Source organism: Aulonocara sp. 'chitande type north' Nkhata Bay, linkage group LG6, assembly GCF_057382095.1.
Source record: "Aulonocara sp. 'chitande type north' Nkhata Bay isolate Kocher_YH1m ecotype deep benthic linkage group LG6, A_spYH_male_GT1.1, whole genome shotgun sequence".
NCBI classification, from domain to species: Eukaryota; Metazoa; Chordata; class Actinopteri; order Cichliformes; family Cichlidae; genus Aulonocara; species Aulonocara sp. 'chitande type north' Nkhata Bay.
In genome coordinates this window covers 11,607,497-11,635,009 of record NC_141349.1, presented here as the reverse complement: position 1 = coordinate 11,635,009, position 27,513 = coordinate 11,607,497, and the positions used below count along the sequence as shown (strand labels likewise).

Genomic DNA, 27,513 nt, shown 5'->3' with positions numbered 1-27,513 from the left:
GAGATGTGAACGGCTGCTGTTATTCCTACTTTTTGTGTTTCAGGTATTCCGTACTGGGAAGCCTCTTTTTAGATATTCAGATAAAGAGCAAAGACATCATGAAAGTGAGTGTTGCTGGGAAACAGGTAGTGGGTCCTTTGTTGAAGAGGAAGCTTCCACCTGTTTCACCCCAGCTCAGATCCATCTCGTGCAGGTTGCATGTGTACAACACCAGAAAAAGCAGATATTTTCTTAAGCGAACTGTGCACAGCACGATTGCATACATGTAGTTATTTACGACCACTTCTACCACCTATGTGCAGCTTTATGTTTTGCAAGCTAATTTATATTGTTGTTTCCGTGTGGGTCAGAAACCCACAGATTGTGCTTCACAGTATCAAAGAACGACAGCAAAAAGAGGTCGCATTTCTGCATGACACGAATATAGACGTGTCAGAGCATATGTGAGTGTGAACAACAACACATCTAAAAGCATGTGTCCGCTTAAGAGTGTGTGTGTGTGTGCCCCCAACCTCAGTGTACTTTTTCCATCACACCTCTATTAACTCTTTTTGCCATCAGCGTAGATCCATAATATCTCCATGTCTCCTGCTCACAGCCATCAGCAGTTCAATAACACAGTCAAAATTAAGGTTGTTTTAAAAAAAAAAAAAAAAAAAGATTCTCAGATACTAATAAATATAAATTTTACCATCAGATTAGACACTTATTTGGAACAGCCGATATTAAATCGGACGATTCTTTTCAGAAAGGATGGACGTTCATATTACCAGCTACACGTGAAGCCAATCAGTTGCTTTTATTACTGATATAATCTTTATTCACGTACTTTTCTAAAGGAGAATGCTCAAACAGCGCTACAAAGACAGACATGCAGTGGATTAATTAGTTTCATTTAAAGTACGTCATATCTACGTCAAGTGCAGCATATCTGTGGTGATCAGAGGTCATGCGCTTTTCCTTTGTGCCATCTAAGTAAGCAGTGAGGGGCTGCATTAGTTTGACTACATTTGTTTGACAAATCTTATGTAAAGGAGATTGTGACAAATGAGTTGATATGCGTGATGTTATTTTACCAGTTTGAAATGAAAACAACAAAAACTAGGAAGGAATCAGTTCCCTGGAACACATTTATACTATTTTTAACCTTAAAAACTTCCAGATGCTCAACTTCCTCATCAGAATTCTTCACTTCCAAATGAGACGAGTGCTGACTTCTTGCTTTCATTTATGATAAGAAAACTTTGTCGGTTGAACATTATCATGTGTGTAGAACATTGACTGTAGTTCAAAATTCAGGCTTTTTATACCTGCAATAAAACAAAACAAATGACCTTTGTCAAATATTGCAACTGCTGTTAGTTACGCCTCTGTTTAAAAGGAAGGTAGGAGGTCAACAAGCTGAGAGATCATTAATAGATAACACAATCATTACTGGGTAATACAGTCAGCCCTTTAGCTTCAAGTTAAATTCTAATATCAGCACTGATAAGCCTGGGACACTTTACTATCAGGTTAGCCACTTATGTGGAGCTGCCAGCATAGAATTGTACATGTTATAACAAACAGTGTTAATTTATTGGGATAAAACTATTTTTTGTAACTAAAAAGTGTTAACAGTTCTCTTAAAGTTAGACGCTCAGGTCTCATCTGGACAGAAACAGTGGCAGTTTACATTACCAGCTACGCATGAAGCCAATCAGTCGCTGGTAAAATCTTTATCTTAGTTATATTTTTTAACGTTTTTCCAATAGAGACACATGCTAACAAGCCTGAGACAAACTGAAAGGCAGTTTCATGAAGATTGGTCCAGTAATCTAGGAGGAGATAAGGACCATAGATACACCAAGGCCACTCTAAATGAGGCTTTATTTATCAAGCACAAATTCACAACAGTTGCCTCGAGGTGCTATAAAGACCCTCCAATACTGGAGAGAAACCCCAACAATCAGATGATTCTCTATGATCGAACTCCTGGGTAAAGCAAGAAGGAAGAATTCCCTTTAACCAGGAAGACGCCTCCAGCAGAACGAGGCTCAGGGAAGGTCAGATGTCTACCGTGTATGTGAGGTGACGAAGAAAGGAAAGGGGGGGAAGGAGAGCATTGAGAAGAAGGTGAAATCTCAGTTAGATTTCCTCAGTAGACTCAAAGATAGATCAAGTTTAGCTAAATGGCTCTAAGAAACCAAAGCACATTTTTCCTGTGCATGATTTATTTTTCCTCCAGAAATAGCAACACAAGTAAAAACGAGTCCTTGTCTCCAACTCTAAACGAGCTCTTGATGCTAAACTACTGTCAAAACAACAGACTTCCACCAGGACACCAAGAAAACTGACTGCATTCCACGTTGTGCTTATGTGTCAAATGTCATATGAAGAATCTTAGACATAGGCAGACGCTGTGTGTGTGTGTGTGTGTGTGTGTGTGTGTGTGTGTGTGTCTCTTGACTCAAAGACAATAAAGCCCATTCAACTCTGGAACCACCTCCTGTCTCTGAAATAGTGCTGTGTCACAGCTGCTGGTGGGGAGGGACTGTGTGTGTCCGAACAGCCACAAACACATACACAGAAAACTTAAAAAGCCATCTTTGAATTTAAATTACATCAATGTAACCAGCTCCAATAAAAAAAAAGTAATGTGACTGCATCAGTACATGTAAGATTTTTCTAACATAATCTCTGTGTAGCTTAACGATCCTAAAATAACAATAGGTTGACGTGCACATTCAGGCATGTCACACAGAGGCTGAAACTCAGTTTGACTGATAGAAATCATTTGCTAAAAAAAAAATTTGTTTAACTTAAAAATAGATATTTTATCATAAGGCATGGTGTGCGACCTGGACACGCAAACCCCCGAACACACTGGGTCTCTCGCACAGCCTTTCTGCACAATCTGTCCTCCCTTAGCTGCTGATAGATAATAGTTGTGGTCCTGTGACACCCATTTCAGCTTTGTAGGTATGTGAAATCCAGTGCAAATGGGAGTGGTGTCAGTTTACGCAACCTTGACTGCACTTTGTGCGGTAAGCATTAAGAAGCATTATAAAAAAATAATAACTTAAAAAAGGAGACAGGAAGCGCATGATTGTTGCGCGGGGGGTTGCTGTTTCGCTGGAAACGTGCATCGCACTGTATAAAATCCATGGGGACAAAAAAAGTTTAGCATAACTGTAAGACTGATGCTGTACATGTCACTTAATCTGACTTTGCTGCATTTCCTCTTTTTGTAATTCTTAGGAAATGAATTTAAGAATGTCACAATCGCAGGACAAAGCTCTTCTGCAAAGGTATTAGCTGACATAAGCCAAAAAATAAAGTCATAAAACAATGTATTTAAGCTCTATTTATGCACGCATAATATGTACCATTGTTAAGGTTTTCTCTCGTATCCTGTGTTGGGATTCCCAGAAGATCATGTCACACTGAGATTGTCTGCGCTGTCAAATTTCCCAATTTTGAACATATGGACGCCAGATCAGTTTTACATTGAAGTGTTTTAATTTTGGTCCAAAATACAAAAAAACAGTCCTGGTCAAGACCAAAGCTTACTTTAAAAAACATTACATTTCAAATTAAATGTATGAATATTTGTATGGATATAAACATCTGGAGCAGCCTTTATAGTGCAGCTCAAATATTGGCTGATAATTTACCGAAGTGACTGTTTCAGAAGGGCAGGAGTCAACTGTGAATACGTAGTTTCCAGTTTTTAGCTTTACTTTTCTTTAGGGAGGAAGCAAACAGCTAAATGGGAAGCAAACAGCAGAGTTTATGGTTTTATAAATTACTCCAAAATTAAACGCAATTTAAGAAGAACAGTTTCTTAATACACCTTTTTGAATTCATTTAAGTGTCTCGCTAGAACATGGTTTAAAAGGGTAATGCAATATCTTAAGGCAAATTTTGTCAAATTACTTTTTAATTTTAGTTAACCTCAGTCTCCGTAACGTGTGTGCATTTGAATACAAGGCTTTTCATTTCTACGTAATGCTACTTTTAAAAATAGTGTCAAGAAAACTCTCTACAGGTGTAGAGCAGCAACAATATTTATAAGAAAAACCCAAAAAGTGAAATACACAAACCAAGAGCAGCTTGAGAGGCTGCCTGGGTGTACGGGGGGAGAAAATACATTTCCTAGAAGTGGATTAAAAATATTAACAGAAAAGATTTTGTTCCCAGTAAAACCACAGAAACCTTTAGCCAACAGTAGTGAAACTCATACAGACTACTATACAGCCAACTACCTTCAGAAAAATAAATAAATAAAAAAAATTGCTACACAAGGTTATAATAAAACTTTCAGAGTATGTTTATGCTGAAATTAATGATAAATGAATAAAAAAAATGAAGGTAGAGTTTATGGTGAACTGCTAATGTCAGTGAAGTTCAGATTGCATAGCTAGCTAACACTAGCAGGCTAAGGCTCAGCGGCTAAATTACATCAACTATGAGCAACACAGGGAAATTTAACAGTAAAGGGTGAAATGGGCTTTCAATTCTGAATGTTAAGATCTTTACAGCGTGGAGAGTATTGATAAAACAAAAAGGAGTTTTGTTTAAGTTTATCAAAAAACAAAACAAGCACGTTTCAGTTGTACGACTTCATCAACGCTACCAAAGTAGACTCATTAGTGAGTTCCAATATTTTGCTAGTAGCAGTAACATGAATGACCAGAGTTACAACAAAAATGACCACACGTATAAGCCACATTCAACCGGGTGGTACCACTAAATGCTGTAAACCCTTGTGTACCCCTGCTGCTGTCACTACCAGCGGTCAGCGGTGAATACTATGGTTAAAGCCACGGATGAAACTTTATTAAAACATAGACAGCTTCTATTTTTCAGGTAATTAATTAGGTGACTGGATAAGTTGTTGTCTCAAAGATTGTCAGACACTGATCTATGTGCTATGATATGGAAAATGTTATAAATACATAAATTCATGTTTTAATTGAGAACTAATTATTTACTTTGTAAGACAAATTTTTGAATATAATCATTAAAAATGCTTAGAGTACCAAAAAAGAAAAGGTACCGCTGGGTATCGATACCAAATTCCAGGTAACGACATCAGTTCAATTGTGAACAGTACCAAACCCTAGTAATGTCACTACCACTTACAAAGCAATAATGACTGTGCTGCTAAATGGTACAAGATACATTTGGCCATTAGGTCTATACATCACAGAATCATGATTCTTCAGACATGCATGAGAGGGGTTTTTATGCTCCGTACTGGATGTAAGAACACTGCCAGGATTTAACCAAAGACTAAGTTTAAGTACAGGATCTAAGAACTTTTTTAATGAGGCCCCTGGCCTCGAGCTTCCACGTGTAGCTACAGAATACAAAGCAGCAAGCTGCTATCAAGGCTTTCCTCCTGGCTGCGGTGCACCGAGGGTGGGCAGGAGTTTGGAGATACACAATGAATAAACAGTAAAATCAGGTAGGAGGAAATCCACTGAGATTCAGTGAGGATAACAAACAAATGACCTGTGCACACACACACAGTCACAACATCCAGCAACATTTCTTGAGGGGCGTGTAGCAAGCAGCTTTAAAGAGGGGCTTTCCTGGGCAAACTGAGGTGAAGTACAGCTTTTCCAGTTTTTGCAGCCTCCTGCGGCATTGTGTCTGTGTGTGTCTGTGTCTGCGCGTTTGTGTGATCGGTAAGCACTGGGCCACTTTCCCAGATGAGATTCTGGGCTGGAGGATAATCCTGATGAAAATGTCTTTGCTTGTCCTCTCCCTCTCATTCTCTCCATCCATTCAGCCGGCCGTCCATCCGCAGACAAAGAGTTGGCCTTCATCTTCCTCTCCCACCCTCGTGTTCACGTCTCACCTCCCTCACATTACTGGTGACAGCCTCCTCATTGACGTACGCATCTCTCAACAGCCAAAATGATGTGATGTGATAGCCATGCGTCACCCTTACAAATCTCATTGAATCACCGGACTGCTTTATTTGTTGGTGAATATGAATCATAATCCCCTCCTCCATCTCATATCTGTGGCTCTAATAGCCTTTTTTCTTCTTTGTTTCCAGTCCAGCTAGGGCTGTGCGATATGACCAAAATCTCATATCCCGATATAAGACGTTCCGACGACGATATAAATCACAAAAATGTAACATTTTCTGTAAATTCTGTGAATCTCGGGCAGCTCGACTTGCGTGAAGTGTTTGCAGCTGGGCCTCGTGTACCTGGAGTCGAGTGTTTTAACCGATGCATGAAACTATACATTTTTAGACGCAAGTTGTAACGGCCGGCGTTTTCTTTGTGAGTATTTATTACACGTCGTGCTGCGGGGAAGAGCCTGTTCTAACGTTTGAGTCTAAGGTTGATTTTTTTTAGCACCTGACGGCTCTTTTTTACTTCTCATCCGTAAACACTCTGCATCCTCTTTCACGTGATTCAGTTTATTTTAATAAACAAGCGGACACGCAGTGGTTTTACCGTCGTTGTTGCTAACAACAACGCATAAAAACAGGCGCTTGTCCGTCTGTAGTGTGGTTATATTAAATATAAGAGAAAGAGAGAACTTTAAGAAATTAATATAACCACTACAGTGACTTTCAAAACGATGAAAAAAATATTGCCGTAAACAGTTTATTTTGCGACACCACGCAACAAACAATAGCGTCAAATGAAACGATAGACGTTTTTATATCGTCATCCGATATATATCGTTATATCGAACAGCCCTAAGTCCAGCCTAAAGCCTCATCTGTGGTCACCGCATCCACTGTTATATGTGACAACTGTCATCGCAGCCCTGTGACGATTTGTCAGATTTGCGTCAGAGTGGCTGCGGCCTTCGCCTGAATAGCAGGTGTCGCCACCCACAGAAAATCCTTTTCAACCTCAGTCTGTTGTAGCATCTCGGTTATCTTTATATATTATGAAAATCTGACTTCCTGAATCACTGAGTCGTTAAGTGAATGGCTAATTTGCAAAGTAGATAATGACAAGGCAAGCTACAAACAAAAAGCAAGTGATGAGGAGCATAAAGTCAGAGGCTTCGCCCTGACAGACCTAAGGCATGTTTCGGTTGAATTTACTGTTCATTAGGGCTGCCACAAACGATTATTTTGATAGTCGACTAGTCACCGATTATTTTTGCGATTAGTCGACTAATCAGATCATCATCCATTGGACGTACAGCGTACAGCTTATTGCACCAGCAGCATCTGGTCTTATATAACTATCATTAGCTTACAGCTTGAAGTGTTTGTGCTAACTAAAAATAAAGACAAGATGGTAGTTTATTAATTTTTAATGAAATTTGCAGATTGTTTCGGTGAAGTTTAATAAACTCCTTGCTTTCTAAAATATAACAGGACACCGGAGTATATTCTCCAGCGTCTCACACTTCTGATAATCAGCTGTCTGCTTGACAGTTTTAGCTGTGCAAAAAACTATAACTTTAATCTCAGCCAAACCGATTTACTCAGGAACAAATAAAATACTAAAGAAAGCCAAACAATAACATTTTTAAGTTATCTAAGTGACTTATATATATGTTTAACCTGACTAGCGAAAGACGGCGGTGGGTTTGAAAACGATTTGCCGGGAGTCCGGTGTTCTCACGGCTCTAGTTAGCCTAGCCCCCGCCTAGCTAACGAGCTAGTGGGTAACAGACGTCTCCGAAAACGTCGGAGCGCTTTTGAAAATATGTGGTGTCCTGATAAACTGAGCAGATATTTGAGGTTTACACAGCTACATTCAAGCCTGAAAATATGTTAAACGTTTATTTTGTGACCCAGAAAGAATAATAAGAGTAAAGTTAAAACTAACTAGCTGCCGCCATTGTTGACAGCTCCGCTATGAATTCTGGGACACAGCTTCTTCTTCTTCGGGGTTTAACGGCAGCTGGCATCCTTGTACATGCAGTGCTGCCATCTTCTGTTTCAGTCCGTTATTACACTCTTAAATCCTACTATTATTATTCCTGCGTCCTTTGTGATCTTACAAAGCTTCAAACGATGCGTCGACTATTAAATTAGTCGTCGACGATTTTAATAGTCGACATAATCGTGACTAGTCGACTAATCGTGGCAGCCCTACTGTTCATGTACCCATGCTCAAACATTCCAAGTCGTAACTGAGCCTACGTTTTCTATATTTTCCTCTATATAAAATGGTAAGTGGGACTAGTAGGAATGCATACACTGCAGCGCAACGACACACGTAAAGATTGGAAACCCACTCGAAGAATTTTGACACATAATTATTACGTGTGGTTTTCTCTGTAATGCAAATGTGCACATATGCATATTTGACCTGCATGACATTAGGGAACAAAAGTGACCCCAAGGGTCAAAATAAAGTCACTGAAATGATGAAACAGTGTTTGCACACAAAGTGAGTTTTTCACCTAAATACACAGATGTCGTTTAATCTGCAAAACCGCCAAAACTGTGCTTACCCAGCAGAGAACTCGATACTTTATCTCAACTTCCTCTTTTTTGTTCTGGATAGCCAAATGCAAACCATCTGGGTCCACAGCACAGGCAAAACACACAGAGACATCTCTGCATATTCATTTCTGACCCAGGCATGAACTGTGCGTCATTTCCAGCTGGCATACAACTGACACCCACCCCCATAAAACGAGTGGCAGTGGTACATTCCGGCACTGCAGCCTTAATAAACACACATGCCAGGCTGAGGGCAGGTCAGGACCATTTCCTCACCTAGGTGGGTCTCCTGTCTCCACAGCGTAGACGTGGCTGTAAGGTGACACTAAGGTGACCGAGCATGGAAGAGGGTAGGGGAAAAAAAAAAAAAAAAAAAAAAAAACAAAAACAAGAAAAACAGAGAGGGCGAGAAGTGGGTGAGAGAGAAAATGGGGCGATGAAGAAAAAAAAAAAAAAAAAAGGAAGCGATACATGCTCAGGGACAAACAACTTCTATTTTGGCCTGCCGTGTGTGTCTGTGTGCAAGAGGAGGGGTGAGGACATGAGGGGAGAAAGTGCCTTTTTTTAGAACGGGGGAGTACCAACCAAACAGTGTGAGGTAAGGGACAGACAGGGGAGAGAGGGAGAGCAAGCAAGAGAAGGGAAATGTTGCTCCTTTGATGGTCAGTACCATCCGTGACAAGGAGCAGCGGTACGAGGAGTGCTCTTCATACACCCACACATACAGCCCAGCCGCACTCAAGTTTGACCTGCCAGAGCAGAAATCCATATTTAATCATCACAACAAGCACCCTAAAGACCCTGCCTGGGAGACAGAGTGTGTGTGTGTTTGTCTGTGTGTGTGTGCTTTTGAAGGAGGATTTATTAACTAGAACCAGCACTGTATTATAAGTCTGAGCTTTAAAATACAGCATGAATAATATCTCAGACTCTGTGAGAGATGCCCGTTGGTACAATATTGATTAACACACTTGAGAAGAACAAGTTGTTTTTTTTAATTAATCCGAAGATTTGTTCAGGACGAAAGCACCTTCAGCTTCTCGTAAAACTATTTGCATCGGAAATGAGTCCGACAGCAATCTTTATAGGCTAGCAGATGTCACAAGACAAAGACTGCTGAATGCTGCTGTAAGCCAAAGCAAACAAAGGCAGAGTAAGCGCACATACGACAGCGAGCAATAGTCGGGTCTCGGTAAACACAAAGCTCAGAAGGCTGATACGTCAAGCCTTCAAATTTTCATAACCGGTGAGCAAGACTCATATATGCTTGAGAGACCTTTGTACATGCATACAACATATCATTATGATATTTTGTGTGGTAACATTGTATCGATACAGGGACACCAAATATCACTATTAATGATAACAAGAGGGCTCGTTTTACCTGCTAGGAAGCAACCTGTCTGCAAACAGTTGCATTCTTATTTGGACTGATTGCAATCACTCTCAGAGAGATGGTCCAGTGTTTGCAAATAATCCACCAAATTGTAAACACAGATTGCCAACATGTTGCCATCAGTGTGAATGAGTCTGTCAATGAGTACAAGTTGGACTCTACTTAACTGTCCGCATGCTGGTTGTATTCTGGTTATATTTCTATTAGTGCTGTCAGCGTTAATCTCGTTAAAGTCAAGTTAACACCATAACCGCATTAACGCGGCAAATCCCAGTTAGCGAGTTACTGCAGATTGCCCCGTGCGTGGGGTTGCATGGCGCCACAAAGTTTAACTTTGTGGACAATCTGTAGTTGGAAAAAAGCTGATAAATTGTAATATATGTTTTGCAATACACAGTATAATCACAGATTATTAAAAACTGCAATAATATCGTGAAGTATGTAACAATTGTGCGGTGTCTAATCTAATGAACTGGAAAAGAAAGACTTGCAGAGCCTGCAAAGCATTTGATGAACTCTAAATAAACCAAGTGATCAAAAATCATCTGACAATACATAAAAAAAAAACTTTTGCAAAATGACAACTAAAGCAAACTAAGGCTGTGTGTGAACGTCCCATCCTGCACTCGCTATCATGAACCTATCACCATCAGGAAACACTGCCTTCTCTGTACGAGGTGTGAAAGTTACCACATTAACACTTGCTCGTCACTTTCAGCACAGCAAATTTACTGCACGCGTAAATTAACAGTGGCACGCAAAACAACCACCGCGTGTCTTTCGTGGCGAGTGAGCTCTTTTTCTAGTTTGCAATGAGATTAAAACAGACACACTGTGGGGGATCCAGAGAACCGAACATTCATGATCCGTAATTAGATACTGACAATACTCGTTGCCATGAGCGCAAATATGGCGTGCAAACACACAAACACACAAAAAAAAACAGAAAGAGAGAAGAACAAATATTGTATTATGACTGTCTCTGTCACTGTGGAGAGTTTCTGTGAATGAACCTGTAAGAATTACTAATATAAAAGTGACCACTGAAAGAAGGCCGCGCGACAGGCCTACATCAGGGATGGCAAACTTGTTTGACATCGTGGGCCACACACAGCCCACTTTGATCTTAAGTGGGTCAGATGAGTGAAAACGCTTCCTTCTGTTATTGTAAAGATGTTTAGCTACTCAATGAGTCCCTAAAATAACATTAAAGAAGATTTCAGCAGCGCATCTCACTTTTTCTACATGACAAATGCAGAAAATTACAGCAGTAGTTCTGGCAGCTCAGCGCCCAGATTGTCCTGTATTTATGAAACAAAGTTTTTAGTGATTCATCAACAGACGGTGAAAAAACAGAATCCTCTGCGTCATTTAAATGTCACGTTGCTGCTTGTTGCCCATTATTTATTTCCTGTCAGTGTGCATTAACGGCCACGGTGCAGCTCTTTATCAACAGGAAACGCTGTAAAACGGATTCAAATGCAGCAAAAACTCCACAAATTTAAAACCACCAGTGTTTTTATTTAATAGACCTGGCCTCGAACACACACACACACACACACACACACACACACACACCTGACATGATAGCTTCTCAGCTCTCAGCATAGAACACCAGAGCGCCACCTTTCACCTGTTGAGCGGCGAGATGTTATTTTTATCAGCGCAGCTCGTCGCGTGACAGCGACAGTGGCGGGAAAACTCTGTAGCTGTTCGTTCATCCAGGCATCAAACACTCCCCGACCGTCTAATGAGGACTGGGAACACTCAAGCCTAAGGCGAGGTGGGGGGGTGCACCTTCCCACTTCCCCCAAATACCCCTTCCCGAGTGCTGTCTTTAAACACTTGATCCTGCAGCACATGTGGGCAGAAGGGGCTGATCGTGATGCAGGTATGTGCAGGAGATCTGGATTAGATTACACTGGATAAACACATGAGAGGGATTCCAAATCAGCACTCTCCTTTTTTATCCACGTTTCATGCAACGCTCAGTCTTTTCTAGGGCAGGGTCTGTATGCACATGGCGTGAAATAAGATGTCAAACAAGGAAAGAGATGTATGTGTTTGTCAGACTGACTCTCCAGGAATAGTGGGAGCACAGCCAGCAGGCCCAGCCCAGTGAGTGAGTGTGCGCGTTTGTCTACAGATGCCAGATCAGAGGTGGAACACAGCTCAATTCCCCCAGCAGCAGCAGAGGCAAGCTGTGCACGTAACCTGCTAGTGGGGTGAGCTCAGTACGATCTTCACATCCTGGAAGCTGGGACGACTCCAGCTTGTGCACAGCACAGATTACAGCCATGGCGGTAATGATGCAACATAGATATTGTATGATCCAGGTACATTTACACTGATTATTTTGAAGCTTTTCCTGTCGTGTTGCTGAGTCGTTTACCCGCCGGCTGGAGGAGACAATGGCTTCTAACTGCTTTAGTGCTCGCCCTGTGCCTCAGCACTGAAAACAACGCACTCACAACAAACGGAATAAAGATCATGTTAGCAGTAACTGCTGGGACCAACGTGGCCTCCAGGATAATTCGGCTTCCCTCAGCTCCAGTTTCATCAGCAGCACTCCTCAGTGTGGAGGTGAGCTAGAGTTACTCTAAGCAGGAGCCAGTCATCCTTTACATTCCCTTCAACATCGTTCTCCATTTTAAACCCGCTCAGCAGGAAACTTGCTTCCCCCAAACGAGTGATGGCGACCGGGATCCATTTACATTCATCCAGCAGCTGCTGAACCGGGCTACAACTGTTCCACTTCAGGAGCGTGCAGAAAATGTGGCACGGGCTAAAACTGCATGCTCCAGAATCAGAACTAGTTTCAGTTGCAACACTTTTTGGTTACCACTTTTGACACTTCTCACTTCATCCCTCACTGCACATGCACGCGTTTCTCAAAGATCCCTTCAAGACCCGTTTCAGATCACTTTGAAAACAGCTCTGCTTAAACGGCGCAACATTCTGGACCCCGGTCCACCTTGCAGGCCACTTTAAAAAGGGGGCCTGAGGAGGCATTCACACAAACATTTTTCAGGCTTCTTACCTCAACCCGCTCTGTGCCCTCACACACGGTCACGCTGAACTGTGAATTTGTCACTTTTTGCTTTCACTTCTTAGGCTGAAACCCAAGAAAAGCGGAACTTTTCAAGCAATCTGTGAAAAAAAACAAAACAAGAGGTCGAAGCAGCTGCATGTGCAGCCAGCTGTTGGGCATCAGGAAGTGACGATGGTGGCGGCGAGTTAGCGCATGAACAGAGCTGGCAGCAGGCAGCTGGCCTGCTTCATGCTGAGTGCTAATCAAAGCTCTGTTAACTTGGTGAGCGACTGATTGGCACTAACATGATCACACCTGTTGGGCACACCCACTGCCAGCAGCTAAAGCAACACATGCAGGTGGCTCCACCCTAATTCTGAAAATAGTATTCCTTTGTGTGTGTTTTGTGGGTTGTTGCACAACCCGTGTTTACATCCACTCTACTGCAATACTAGAAAGCCAATCCTAGTGAACAAAAGTCAGCCAGCTCTTGCTTTGTTTGGGATTTTCCTTCGTTCATGCAAATCTGTCTTCACTGCCCTTTTGCTGTCCTTCAGTGGCGTTCACACACTGCAGGATATCAGATGTCCGCCTCCATCTGCTTATAACAACAAGACTGGTTTGTGGCCGTTTCCTGCACACATTCTCGCTTTTTAAAAAAAATTCTTATTACAAATTTCAGCGCATTTGACTCAAGAAGCAACGGAGAGGCTGCCGTTTCCTTCTGAGATTCGAGAGCGTCAAAATCCTTCTCGAACTTGATCTGCAGTCAATGCAATATTATCATTACAAGACATTTGACTCTTGGGCGAGTTGGCACTAACAGCTGATTTCCTAACAAAAAAAGGAAGAACAAAGAAGAAAAGAAAAGGGAGAGCCTGCGAAACAGGATGTAGTGCAACAGGAAAAAGGCTGCTGATCTGGGCGCGTAAACCCAGATCACCCCTGGCAATTTTAACTGACAGCCTCTCTGTGTGCCAGCAAAGCCATTTGTTTCGGCCTTGCAACCTGAGTCGCAGGCTGGGGGGGGTGGCGGCGGGGGAAGATAGAGGGCACACATTAAGGAAAAAACTGTATGAGAGGAGAAAAGGATGAAAGAATGCATGCTGATTGAACTACAGAGAAGAGGTTTTGTGTATACTATAACCTAAAATTTGATCACGTTTTGAAAAAGCTTCAGCATTCCTCGTATTAGAAACCGGGCGGATGATGGGACCAGCAGCGAAGTTTGTTTTCTGCTGCCGCTGGGAAAAACAGACAGAGGACAAATCATCTGTCGGTCTGCGTTTCGCGGCCTTAAACGACAGGTTCAACGCTTATTCGCCTCTTTGTCAGGAGTTAGACACAAGTCAGGGGTTCCTGCATTTGCAGGGTAAAAAAAAACAAAACGTGAGATTTGGCAGATTAGGATTTACCCGTAACGGTCGCGGCACGCTTCACGTTTTCGACTCCCTTATCTGAGGTTTCCTCTCTCTTATACGTGCCAGTAAAGCAGACCTGAAGAGAAACTCACAGCGTATGAGCGACAGCGGGAGAAATCTCTTGAGTGTGCTCTTAATCAAATCTGGCAAATGATGCGAGCTTCAGCTGTGGGGCTCAGGTGGATCTGCCGAGTCCAGGCAGTTTTTAAGGGCCCCCCTCTCTCCACCCAGGCCTACCGAGTACTAATCCCTCATCCTCACTAGTCATCCAGTGCATCCGTTCGCTCCCTGTCTTGCTCGCTGCACGTCTTCATTCTGACTACAGTGTGTTTCAAACCCTTTCAGTTTCTGCTCCTCCTCCTGCAAACACTACCACCGTTACCACACACACACACACCTCACAGACTCTTGCACGAGGCCCTGTCTCTCAGCATCAGCATCAACTGTGAAGTTAAAAGGCCAGCATTCCCGTGAGAGACGGTCTTTGTTGATGCTGCTGTTTGAAACGTGGGGCTGTGGGATGTTTGTTAGGACATCGGTGGACCATTTGAACGCACGTCGTGATAACTGCAGACAACCGCAGCAGCAGAAATCCTTCTGTAAGCTGTAAGCATGGTGAGAAACTTCCTGCTGCCCTCTAGCTCAAATTCATTTCCTGCCTGCTCTCTTTACACCCTGCCAGGTACTGATCTGGTACCAAACAGCTGCCAGGAAAAGTCGAAGTGTTAGCCCACTATCTCACTGTGGATTCAACTTAGACCTGCTTAGACCAACTTAGAACTTCTCAAATTTGTGTCGTTACTAAACAGACATTGTAAAAAAGAAAAAGCCCAAAAGAAGCATCTTTATCCTCGGAGAACTGAATGAGCGCGCTCATCACTGACGCACCGCTTCGTGTAGTCGCACCTGGGATCTGCCAGGTAGTGCAGTCTGCTATTGTTGCACCACAGAGCCTCTCTAATGGAGCTACAGCCGATTAATTGTTATGCTCCAGAGTAACGGCTGACGTATTGAAACAGGAAGAGGTTTACTGTTTTCTTTCCACAGAACTCTAATAGTCAAAACCTTCGATCAAGCTCACGCAAAGCCTGCTCAATGGTGGATCAGCTTATTCAACCCCGTAGTACTCGCACCCCCACCGCAGCAGGGTTGGATATCCCAAAGCACCAGTCAGGGAGCAGCAGACTCACTCCTGTGGGAAATTAGAAAAGAATTCAGCTAGCAGAGGTTGTGTTCTGGTTTTGGTTTCACTTTGACGAGACATGGAAAGTAGAGTTATTCAGTGAAGGCCTCAGCTGTCGCAAACAGAAGTCAGCTGCTTGGAAAAGGATGATTCAGACCTCTAAGGTCATGTGCTGGGAGAACTTTACGCTGAGCTGTGAGCAGCGGTGACAAGACTCACGGCTTCCATCGTTTCAGGTGTTTGAAACGGCTGAAATTAGCCTCTACGGAGGTTCTGCTCTCATTCTTCCTGTTAAGAGGAGTTCTTCTGTTGCCAGCTGATTGCCAATTGGTTCCTTCCGTTATGCTGCCCGATCTTTACCTCACAATTTAGACAGCCTGAAGAAGAGTACTGTTGGGAATCTAATGGATGTATCTTAATGAGAATTAAATGCCAAAACCTTAAAGTTCCAGTGCACCGTCAACCCACTGAGTGACGTGAAACATGAGCACGATTAGCCTCAGCTTTAGTCTTTAGCATCTTGTATCGCTGCTTCTTTGAGGCTGATACATCTCTGCACATATTTCGCATCTCCTTCCAGTGCCCAGAATGGCCAGCAGACTAGCCTGTCATGGTGCTTGAACATCAAGTCTAACATACACAGGACAAAACATTTCCAATGAACCCAGTAAGGAACAATCATGTCTACACATCTGCTCCTGTCTTCTTCTGTTTTCAGCAACTTCCACAACCTGACTCGGGCACAAACACACCTTCTTACATTGCAGTCTTATACCCTGGGCTCAGTGCAATGGCAGGGGTCTTCTACACGTCACAACCTGCCCCTGCCCACCCCACCCATGCACACTCCCCGCCCAACCTCCACATCCCGGAATCAACATAAAGGGAAAAGACAACAGGAAAGAAAAAAAAGAGTGGAGCATCTCTTACCCATCTGTGCCGGATGTCTTTCAGAGGGTCATGGTGGATGAGAGCCCTGCTGATCGGAGTCGAGCCTGTCGGTTGCACTGCAGAAGCCACTATGCCATCGCATCGGTGATGCTGGAGACTGGCTGATAACTGGGGCCGGGGTCTCTCTCTCTCACTCTGCTGAAGGCGGGTTACTGTGCGGTTATCTCGCCTTCGCTGTTTTTGTTTTTTTCCTTTATCCGCCGGATCGGATGTGCAGATAATCGTCCCAAGCTGGACCCGACTGGGGGTGGGCGGGGGGATCCTATGGGTGATGGCTCACAGCCTCCTCTCCTAGCTCAGCCCCTGATGCTGCTCCTCCGACAGACACGAGCAGCGGTTCGCCCCACAGATACTCACAGCAGAGGCACGGAAAGCAAAAGCCAAACAGCAATAACGTACAAAAATAGGATGGAGACGGAATGATGCGAAGGGACTCGGGGGTGTCACTAGTGTCGATGGTGCTGGTGGTGCCAGGCGGGAGATAGAGGGGGTGATAGCTGCTTTCTGCCGCGCTGATTGCCGTTTTCCGTCGTGTTTACGAGCCGCTGTCGCCTCCTCCCTCCGTCTCCTCGGTCTCTGTCCACGATGCGTCCCTCTCTCTCCCGTCCTCCGCGACGCCTTTTCCGCTCACAGGAGGAGAAGAACCCCCGCTACTCCTCGGCGTTCACGTATATTCTCATAATCTGCCCTCTATTCCTCTCGATCGGAGCTGCGAAGAGCAGGAGGAGGTGCAGATGAGTGTGCGTGCGTGCGTGTGTGTGTGTGTGTAGGGGGGGTGGGTGGCGTTGGGGGGAGCAAGTGGAAGAAAACTAAGGGAGCGGAAGGAGGAGCCCCGTGAGGAGAGAGCTCCTCCCCCCGTTATGCTGCTTATCAGCGGGACGGAGGGGGCGCCCATCATGAGATTTGAAAAATGAGATATGACCGTGCAGCGGCTGGAACATATAAGACTGTTATTGCTGTGACCTCACCTGTGATCCACGCAGAGCTCGCCTGTAAACGCTGCCTGTATTTAAGACACCCCACCCCCTTTTTTTCTGCAGAACTGCAAGAAAACTGTATGTCCATATAGCAGGGACCCCGTGAGGCACACCAGACCCTGTTGTTGGATACAGTGTGAGGAGACACACACACCGACTGCTGTCAGGCAATGTGATGTATGTCCTGAAGGGGGCGCCAGAGAAACAGCAGGTTGTAACTCGGAGCTCACCTCGGGCAATGTTGCCCTTCAGTTAAACGCAAACGGTGCAGCTCTTATATTCGTTCAGTGTTATTGAACTAGGAGCTGGTTATGTGTAAATAGTGGAAAAAGTGGAACATAGGGAATTTTTCTCTCAGTTTTAGTATTTTTTTAAAGTAATAACATGTGATTTTCAGTCATGAGCGGGTTAAAATGATGGCCCAGTTCAGTATAATACTATCCATTACACATGTGTTTAGATAGCTGAACGGCCGCTTTGCTGCTATGACAAATCCATATTTGGCTCTTTAGGCACCATTAAGTGCAGAGCTGGATGTAAACCTGCACCTTTCCCAAACAAATCCAACACATATACACTACACTGCCCAGTGTCACCTGCCTTTACACACACACACACACACACACACACACACACACACACACACACACACACACACACACACACACACACACACCATTTTTAATCCGTAACTATTCCTACTCTGTTTTTTTAATTCCTGCCTTCGCCCTGGCTTGTTTTCTTTTCATTTCTAATCCTACTGCCTTTTATTATTATAATGTTTACTATTAGTAGTAGTAGAAGGAGTAGCAGCAATCTCCCCATTGCTTCCAATTGTCCCTCTTTGTCTCCAAAGTTATTCTATCAGTCTCTTTTGTTGGCTTCCTGTTTTATTTTGGAGGTTACTGTTACTGGTACTTCCTGTCTGGCCCCTGATTCCCTCATTCCTTCCACCTGTTGCTCATTGCATGCACCTGTGTTTCGTGTGTTTAGCATGTGTGCGTGCGTGCATCCTGAATTCCCTTCCCCATGTGTTTGTCGTGCTCTTCCTTTCTTCTGGCTGATCGTTGCCTCTGTGCTCATTCTGCCTGTTTAGATTGCACATTTCTGTTGGTCTTCTTGTTTGTTTTTTCTTTGTTTTGGCAATGTTTAGATATTATGTAGACTTTGTGTATTTTTTTTTTTTGGGGGTATATCTATCAGCTACAACAAAGGCTCACTTCTGATTTAGTGTTCTGCGTCCTGTATCTGGGTCCTCTATACGCCACAGCTTGCACATATGCAGACTTCAAAACTTCAAATTTGATGTATGCAGTAAACGAGGAAGAGCTGAAGGCGTGGGACGATGTATTTCTTTTTCTAAAAATCCCTTTAATAATGATGCTTCAGGTCAGATTTAATGTAAGTGTGCTGATTATGTTTCTTTATCCCTTTATGGCAAATGAATTACACTCAGGATATGAGCGTAGGTAGGAGGAGAGAGTGTCTGCTACCATGACTATCAGCAGGCAAACAAATGCAATGTTTAGCATCTGCTGAGAGCTGGAGTGTGCAAACACATTTGTGTATCATTAACATTTTTTTAAATGACACGATTATGTTCTACGCTAGTATGTAACAAAAGCATGTCTATCTGGTTTTGTGATTACTCTGTGCCACGCAAGAGAGTCCAGGCAGAAGCTAAAGTTGGTTCATCCTGAGTTATTCTGCACCAAGAAATGACAGATGTAGTCAGAATAAGCACACAAAGTGTGAGTCTGTATCTCCATTGTTATCGTCAGCTACAGTCTTCATAGTTTGTACTTTACTAACATCATGGCTCTGGTACCGAACAAGTGTGGACAAGCGTTGCACGTCGAGCCCCTCCCTTATCCCCACGTCTCTATTAAGACGCATTACATGCAAAATAAATAAATAAATAAATAAATCAGAGAAAGAATTTAAAACTAATAAAAAAATAAAATATCTAAAGTTTCCATTGGTTTAATTAGCTTACCAAAGTAAATCTCAAACAAACACAAATGTTTTTTTGGAGAAAAAGTCAAATTCCTGCATGCACACAGTGTGAAGCGTAAGAGTTAATCTAGCAAAAATTAATGGCTATCTGTAATAAGCTGGTTATTGTTCTAACATGTCTACCAACTTGTGTCCTCCTCCTGCCTGTGGCAAAGGGTGGAGGACTATTCATGCTATTTGTGGCTATGCATGCTTGAATAAACTGGAACAATAAACTGCACCGACCCTTAAAAGGAAACAACCTCCGAGGGGTGAATGTTCCTCTTTGTCACATTGCTTAACTTAACTCAGGGTTTCACTGAAGTCATGCAGTGAGACCAGGCCCGAAAGCCTCTTGCTTAAAGAAGAAAGAACATCTCTGCTTGTTCTTTTCAAGACTGACAGAAACAGGGGAAGTGATTCCTAATGCACCTAATGTGCACATTACAAGCTCACGTTGCACAAGTTTGCCTCAGTACCCGAGACCGCCATCGCTTCAATGTAGATCTGTAGCCTAAAGACCTTCACACGCCGAGCGCGTTTAGAAAGAGACGTAAATCAGAATGTCAGTGAGGTAGTTTGAGCTGTTGTTATCAGAGTTAGCACCAGAGCAGGTAGAGAGCTGATTGTCCAGAGAGCAGCGCCTGGTAAAACAGTATTATTTTGTGTCTATATAAGTAGCAGTGCGCACTTTGATCTACGAGTCCACTTGTTGCCAGTCACTGCCAGATTGCAGTGATCTGATTGGTCAGATCTTTTTATTTGCATGTGAAAAATTGGAAACGTTTACTCAGTGGGTGTAAACAGCTGCATTAACAACAGGTGAGTCAGAAAAACATTTTGAACCCATGAATTTTCTCATGAATCTTACACGTCCGGTGTGTAGATGCCTTACAGCAATCGAAGCTGTGAGTTACAATAATAAGAGGCTCAATGAGTTGATCACGCAAACGTTTTTATACAAACCGATGCTGTCAAGCATCAGAAGCTGCCCTCTGGTTTCTACTTCATGTGGATAAACAAAGCCCGCTGTCCTTCACAAATTTAGTCCAGGGTTTTTGAAAGGAACACCTGAGAGATCTAAAGTCAGCTAGTATTTCATCCTTTGTACATCTGCCTGGCGCTAGCAGGTGTAACAAAGGATTTACATATCTCCCCAACTTTGTGTGACTTCACCCGTTTCCATTTTAGTTTCAGGTTACACTTGAGTCCCTTTTTCTGAGACTCGGGTCTCGAGGGAGCTCAAGGAGTCTAGATGCTCATTATTTGGCAGCTGTGATATGGTTCAGATTTTAAATAGCCTGTGATCCATTGCTTTTTAACAAGTGTCTGTATCAGTAAGCCAGTGAAGTTGGCAACATCTCTGCTTATTAGTGATACAGTAAATACAGCTGGATGCTAAGCCCCCTAGAGCGTAACATCCCTCATAACAGCCTGAGATCTTCAACCTCAAAGCCTCACTTTGTTCGCCCTCTGAGCAATCAGCAGCCACTGTGGGGTGGGGGGAGGGGGGTTAGAGACCTACACTGTGTCTGCACTTTAAATATTGATATCAGCCTGTCAGCAGTCTGAGTGCGACACTTTTTTTTTTTATGGCTCACACCAGAAGTCTGTCCTGTCTCACGAAGCAGGATTATGAAGATGCTTTTAATGATAGCTAGAGCCAAAGCAGATCTGACACATACTGTCACTCTGCTGTCGGGGTCATAGCTTCTGTTAAAGTACCCAAAGCTACACCCTCTGATTCATCTGGGTCAATCATGGGTACGTTGGCTGATTTCAGGGATTATTTTATGCTCACTGCACTAAAACTGTCTCTGGAAAAACATATATATGTCTTGACCCTTGTGCCTTACCATGTAACATCAGCAAAACTGTGTTAACCTGGTTACTTTCTGCAAGTCGCTGGAAAAACTGGTATGGTTAGGGTTAGGCTCTGTTTTAAGCCATGAATGAAACAAGTGTTTTCAGGAACTATGAGATGTTATCTTTTGGCCTTATAGTTGTTAATAATTCCTTTCAGCTTTCCGAAAATAAGTGAGAAGTCTGAACCAAACCAGGTCACTGCTATCCTGGTCGATGTTAGGAAGTTCTGCATGTAACAGAACGCGTTCAGGGCTCTAACATGAGCACAGAACAGGAGAAACACCAGCGTGCCTTTCCAGAGGAAAATCTACCGGGTGAACCAGATAGTCATTTAATCTCCATCTCACATCCAGAACACAATCACACCTTTATACCAGCAGATTTAAACGGTTCATGAAACTGGAACAAAACAGTCTCTGTAAATATAGAAAAGCCAGAAAAGTCTCAGTTTAAAAGAAACGGGACAAACAAAGATCCAGTTCTCAACACGCATCTCATTTTCACAGAAGTTTCCTAGAATGTCTGCACCCAAGGCAACACACACAGGATAAAATATTCAGCAAAAGACTCTTCTCAGATGACACCTTTGTTCCAAGTTTTCCTTGGATACAATTTTAGGGCGACAGGAATCTGGATATGGAGACAGAGCGAGAGCACTGGACTTTCCAGACGGATATAGTGTGTAAACCAAATACAAGGGAAAGATCAATGCTTTATGAGACAGGAAGAGAAGCATTTAATTGCTTCTGTTTTTTTCATGGAGCCAGGGTGTGGTTAGGGTCCCGTAAAACCTGGAAGTCAGTCATCTGTAGGTGGATTTGTAATGTGTTCAATGTGTAGGAGATTACTGCTGACTGGGAAACGCTTCCTGCGCTTGCTTATCACTATTGCTCGGGGCTGTTTGATTACGAGGGAAACGTTACGAGTGGGGAGACAAAAGGGCGGAAAGAGAAACTGAGGACTAATTTCTGCTCTTCCATACTTCCAGTGACTTTTTCCCCCTTTGTGTTCATCAGCACACTCTGAACGAGCAGGTTTTGCTGTGTCGTTTACTCTGAGAGACAAAAGTGTCAGACTTCATTACAGCACACAGGAAGCATTTCAAAACGCTTGACAGAATAAAAACCACAGAACTTTCTCACGCTATCAAAATAGTGGCAGACGTGCTGTCACGGCTGCATCTTTTTAAACACACGGACTAACAGCTCTCCGCTTTTCCTCCACATAGATATTTCAGTTTGCGGCGTTTTTAAATATTAAAGTGGTGCATGTTTACCTTTCCCAGTTTTCTCCTGCCTCTCGCAGCCACAGTCAGCGGTCCAGGATCAGGTAGACAGCGTCCTGTCTGTTGTGCTCTCTTTTTTTTTTTTCCAGGCAGGTAATGAGCTCTTCCATTAAAGGTGAGAAGTATCAGGTGAGCGTGGGCTGAACAAACACAGCATTCTGCAATCTCCTTGGTCACAAAGTACAGCAAATATTACACTCCAGTGGTTTTGCTTACGCCCTAAACACACCCACGTGGTGATGGTCTATCAAGTCACTGTTTAACACCATGCCTGAGAATGTTAACAAAACCTGAGGACACGGTATGATGTGCTGTGGTGACAGTTACTGCTCTTCTATTTTTTTTTAAATGCTGAATTACAGAAAGAAGAGGGTTGAAAACATATTTGATCTACTGCACAATGGTTAATGGTTATCAACCGACTCACACTATAACCAGGGTTTGCCTCTTAACTTCATTTAATTTTACAGTACTCTGTTTTTGAACAGATGGGGTAGCCTGACCTCATTTTTATCTGTAGTTAAATCAACGTTAAGCTACTGCTGCAGGAATCATAAAAACAACAACACAAAAATAACACAAAACTATCGATTGTCACGTATTTTGATTCAAAAACATGTCAACACCTTGTTTTTTTTTTACAGCACTTTTGACTGACTTTTATCAGATGATCTTGAAAAGGTTTGTTTCTAAGATAACTGCGTAAGCACTGCACATATCTTTATGTCGAATTGCTGAGACTACTTGAAGTAAAACTTGTATGCAGACACCTGTTCACACTGACAGTTTAAAAAGAATAAACCTCCAAAAACTCTGTATGTAAAGGATGGAGGGAAAAATGGAGCCAGTGCAGAAATGACTGACTTGCCTACCTTACCTCATAAAAAGGGAGTCAAAGGCTTGTTTTACCATAAATGTCTATAAAACCTTTTTCTTTATTATCCAGAGGAATCGCCTCCCTCTTGGTATAAAAAAGAATGCAGACTACAGTCGTTTCCTCACTGGCTCCACTTTTTACACACAGAGCTTTCAATAGAAACAAGGTGTTGACAATGATGAATCATGGCTCAATGTTCTACACGTTTTTCCTGTTTTTTGTGACCTGCTGCTTCATAGTTTAAAGTTGATTTAACTACAGATTAAAACGAGGTCCAGTTACACCATCTGTTCATGTACATCTGTGTTTTAACACGTTATGCGTTTCCTTAATAAGGTTTCTGTGCCTTTAAAAGCATTTTTATAAACTTTAATAGAATTCAGCTTTGAAACATCGATTTCTCTTCGCTTTCTTAAGCGTCCGCACATTCTGCTGCTCTCTGGCTTTAATGTTGCTACACAAGCGTAATTAGGTTCTTAGTCAATCACATGATTGGGTATAAAAAGAGCATCTAAGAGAAGGACAGTTTCTCAGAAGTAAAGATGGGAAGAGGTTCACCTCTGTTCAAAACTCTCTACAAAGGGTGGGACATATTTCTTCTGCAAGTGAAGACACTGAATATCATCTGCAATACATAACGTCATCAAAAGATTCACAGAATGTGGAGAAATCTCTGTGAAAGAGACAAATAGTGCCAAAATACGATCTCTGCCTGTGATCTTTGTAAAAACAGGCATTATTCTGTGACAAAGTTTGTGGTGCCACCACAAGGTTAAAGCTCTGTGATGCAAAGAAGCAGCCCTATGTTAATACGATGCAGTAACCCCGCTGTCTCCTCTGGGCCAAAGCTCATCTAAAATGGACTGAAGCAAAGGGGAAAACTCTAGTTAGATGAATAAATTGTGAAATTATTTCCTGGGAACATGGAAATTGGGCTTGTTATCAGAGGTCAGTTCTGAAACGCTTCCATCAGCTTGTATATCTGGAAAGGCACCATCATTGCTGAAAGGCATAAACAGGTTTTAGAGCAACATTTGCTCCCATCCAGATAATGTCTCTTACAGGGTGGGCCTTGTGAAGTCTTAAGCAAGACAATAACAAAACCACATGCTGCATCTCATATAAAAGCATGGCTTTGGACTAGAAGAGTCCTGGGGTTAACTTTCAACAATTTGGCCCACCATCAAATGAAAAATTTGACAAATTTGTTCTATTATAGTCGACAATTAATAAAACATGGGTGTATGAGACCCTGCTACTGTCACCCCAAGACTCACAGGTACAGCTGGGCTAAGACCTAGACATTAGAAACTCGACAACAAGGAGCTAACCTTGGGTCACTAAAGCAGACAAATATTGCTTATATATGCTGAGAAAAAAGTGGATGAATTATTTCAGAAAGGAACAGCTGTCATCCTCCAAGGCCACACATGCCTACATCTGGCTCATCCTGCAACCGCATCAAACAACACAGTCGGTCATATTTTACACGACACAGTACGTTGCTTCTTCAGCAAAGCAGCGGCAGCAAAAGGGACACAGTATGCACTGTGATGTGGGTCTGACATTCAAAAAATAAATAAAAATGGTTGATTGTATAGTAAAGTAGCAAAATGCCAATAACACTCATGGCATGAAATGAAGAATGAAGCTCGTCCAGAGTCCGAAAGTCCACACGAGGAATCTATTGAGATCCACAAAGAAACTGAAATTTGTTTGGATTACATTCGCTGAGCTAATTGTGATTGAAGATGGAAGAAAAACAAGAGCCAAGAAGAGGAAAATTATTCAGAAAAAGCATGCAAGTTTTTTTTTCCCCACCAAAGATATCAGCATGCACTCCTCCGGCGAAGAAAATCAATAACTTTATTAGCATTAACAAATTAAAATGTGCAAGTACAGGGAGTGTAAGAATCATCTGGAAGACAAAGCAAGAGTTTTAAAGGTTGGCTGCAAAGTAATCAATGTACATAATCAATATATGTCTGCGGTTTGATTCATAATTTTAAGTGGTGAATCGGGAAAGCTTGTTTTCTAATCTATAACGGTGTGTAAAAACCTGCGGACCAGAAGGTTGTGTTACAGGAATTTGACATGTGACCATTAGTCAGATATGAATTCATGAAGTGGGTCTTTGTTGTAACCTTATACATAAATTTAGAAAACCACTTTTTTTGTCAGAGATATATGATAGGAAGAAGAAATGGCCACTTCATTAGGTGCACCTCACTAGTGCCTTCAGAACTGCCTCGGTTCTTGGAAACAGTCCTGGAAACATCTCTTAGAGACTTTCATCCATATTGACATGATAGGATCACACAGTTGCTGCAGATGTGAATCTCCTGTTCCATCCCATCGGTGCTCTGTTGTACTGGGATATGGTGATTGTGGAGGTCATTTGAGCACAGTGAACTCAGCGTCATGTTTAAGAAACCACTCAGAGATGATTTGAGCTTTGTGACAACGGTGTGTTATCCTGCTGAAAGCAGCCATCAGAAGATGGTCAGTAGCAACACTCAGATAGGCTGTGGTGTTCAAATGATGTAGCATTAAGAGGCCCACAGTGTACCACGAAAATATCCCCCAGACCATTACAGCCTGAATTACTGATACAAAACAGGCTGGATTAATGCCTTTATGTTATTTACACCTAATTCTGCTCCTGATATCTGAGGGTTGCAGCAGCTCAGGAGACTCATAAGACCAGACGACATTTTTCTGATCTGTTGTTCAATTTTGGTGAGGCTGTGTGAATCGTAGCGCCAGTTTTCTGCTGCTCTACATGTATAAATGCACTGAGTTGATGCTATGTAATTGCCACCGGGTTGTGGTCTTCAGCTGTTGTAAAAAGTGGTCATTTGAGTTACTGTTCCTTCCTCTCTAGCTATTCTCCTCTGACCTCTGCCATCAACAAAACATTCTTACTAAGAGAAATGCCCCTTGCTGCATATTTCCAGAATTATTTACTATTCTCTGTAAACTCTAGATACAGCTGTGATTGGAAATCCCAGTTCCTGAAATACTCAGACTCTGGCACCAACAACCATGTCAGATGCAAAATCACTTAAATCACTTTTTTTCTGATGCTTGGTCTGATCCAACATTGGCCAGTGAGTTTATATTTAACTACTCACTAGTCAAAGCCAAAACACTTTTCATACAATAGGTATGGCAGCTGTATAACTATATTTAACATGGAAGTAAATAATATTTGTTAAAGAGTTCCTAAAGTCAGTCAGCACTTCATTAGCGAGGCGTGTACACCTGCTTAGTTTTGCACTGATATGGCCCCTCCAGTCAGGATTTCATTTAATGTTAGCGTCCGAATCACCTCTCTGACGAGGACCCAAACCAGTCGTGGCACATGGCTGCCCTTGAGGCGACTGTTGATGTGATTTGGCTTTATACACATAAAACCGGACCCTCCTACAGGACTTTTGGGGCTTTGATCGACATGAATGGAAAGCTGAGCAGATATTTGTTGACTGCTATGTGAGCAAAGCTTTCAAAGTGCATCCATAAGAACAAACAGAGGCTTCAAGCAGAGTGCAGTGAAGATCATTTAGAAGTCTCATTGCCAGCTTGAACTTTTTACATTTCCATGAAAATGAGCTTTTAAACGAGCAATTAGCAACATTCCTGCGTTGGCTTTGATACCGAGCACTCTGCTGCGGTACAGTTTGAACTTGTGACTTGAGGGTTTAATGCGACACGATTCTTCTTCCATTTATTGCTTCTTCGTGTTCTAATCACTTCTCTGATTAAACCAATTAGAGCTTCATAACAGTGTGAAGTTAATTTAGGCAGAGATAACATCCTGACTTCCAAGAAGGGGGGCTGTGCAAAATAAGCTGCATGATGATAAATGTACTAACGTTTTTAATTCTATCAGACTCGCACAACGACACGTTAAGACATTTCAAGTCTCCTAGCTGGAGAATTTTCAGCTATTAGGTAAGACTCTCTGGGAAAGGGTTCACGGCCTCAGTACCCCAGAGTGCCGCGCAGTTACAGTTTGCATATTTGTACATCTGACACTGACAGAATATGTGAAAGAATGTGAAGCTTTTCTCGGCTCGAAGAGCCCCTCCTGCTCTCTGAAAGTA

The 27,513-nt window shown here is 42.6% G+C and overlaps 1 protein-coding gene across 6 annotated transcripts in view; it reads right to left on the bottom strand.

Moving 5' to 3' along the window:
* mgat3b (beta-1,4-mannosyl-glycoprotein 4-beta-N-acetylglucosaminyltransferase b) overlaps nt 1–22,684 on the bottom strand; it is a 55,677-nt gene extending 32,993 nt beyond the window's left edge. The window contains exons 1-2 of one of the 6 annotated variants that reach the window (XM_086294933.1): nt 22,522–22,684; nt 16,387–17,116 (exon numbers count right to left, since the gene is read on the bottom strand). The gene's annotated coding sequence lies outside the window, so the exon portion shown is untranslated. Of the gene's footprint in view, nt 1–12,861; nt 13,119–16,386; nt 18,005–22,521 lie in introns of those variants that run through there. The other 5 variants (XM_086294935.1, XM_086294931.1, XM_086294936.1 and 2 more) reach the window with 5 other exon arrangements.
* Nucleotides 22,685–27,513: the final 4,829 nt, after the last annotated feature.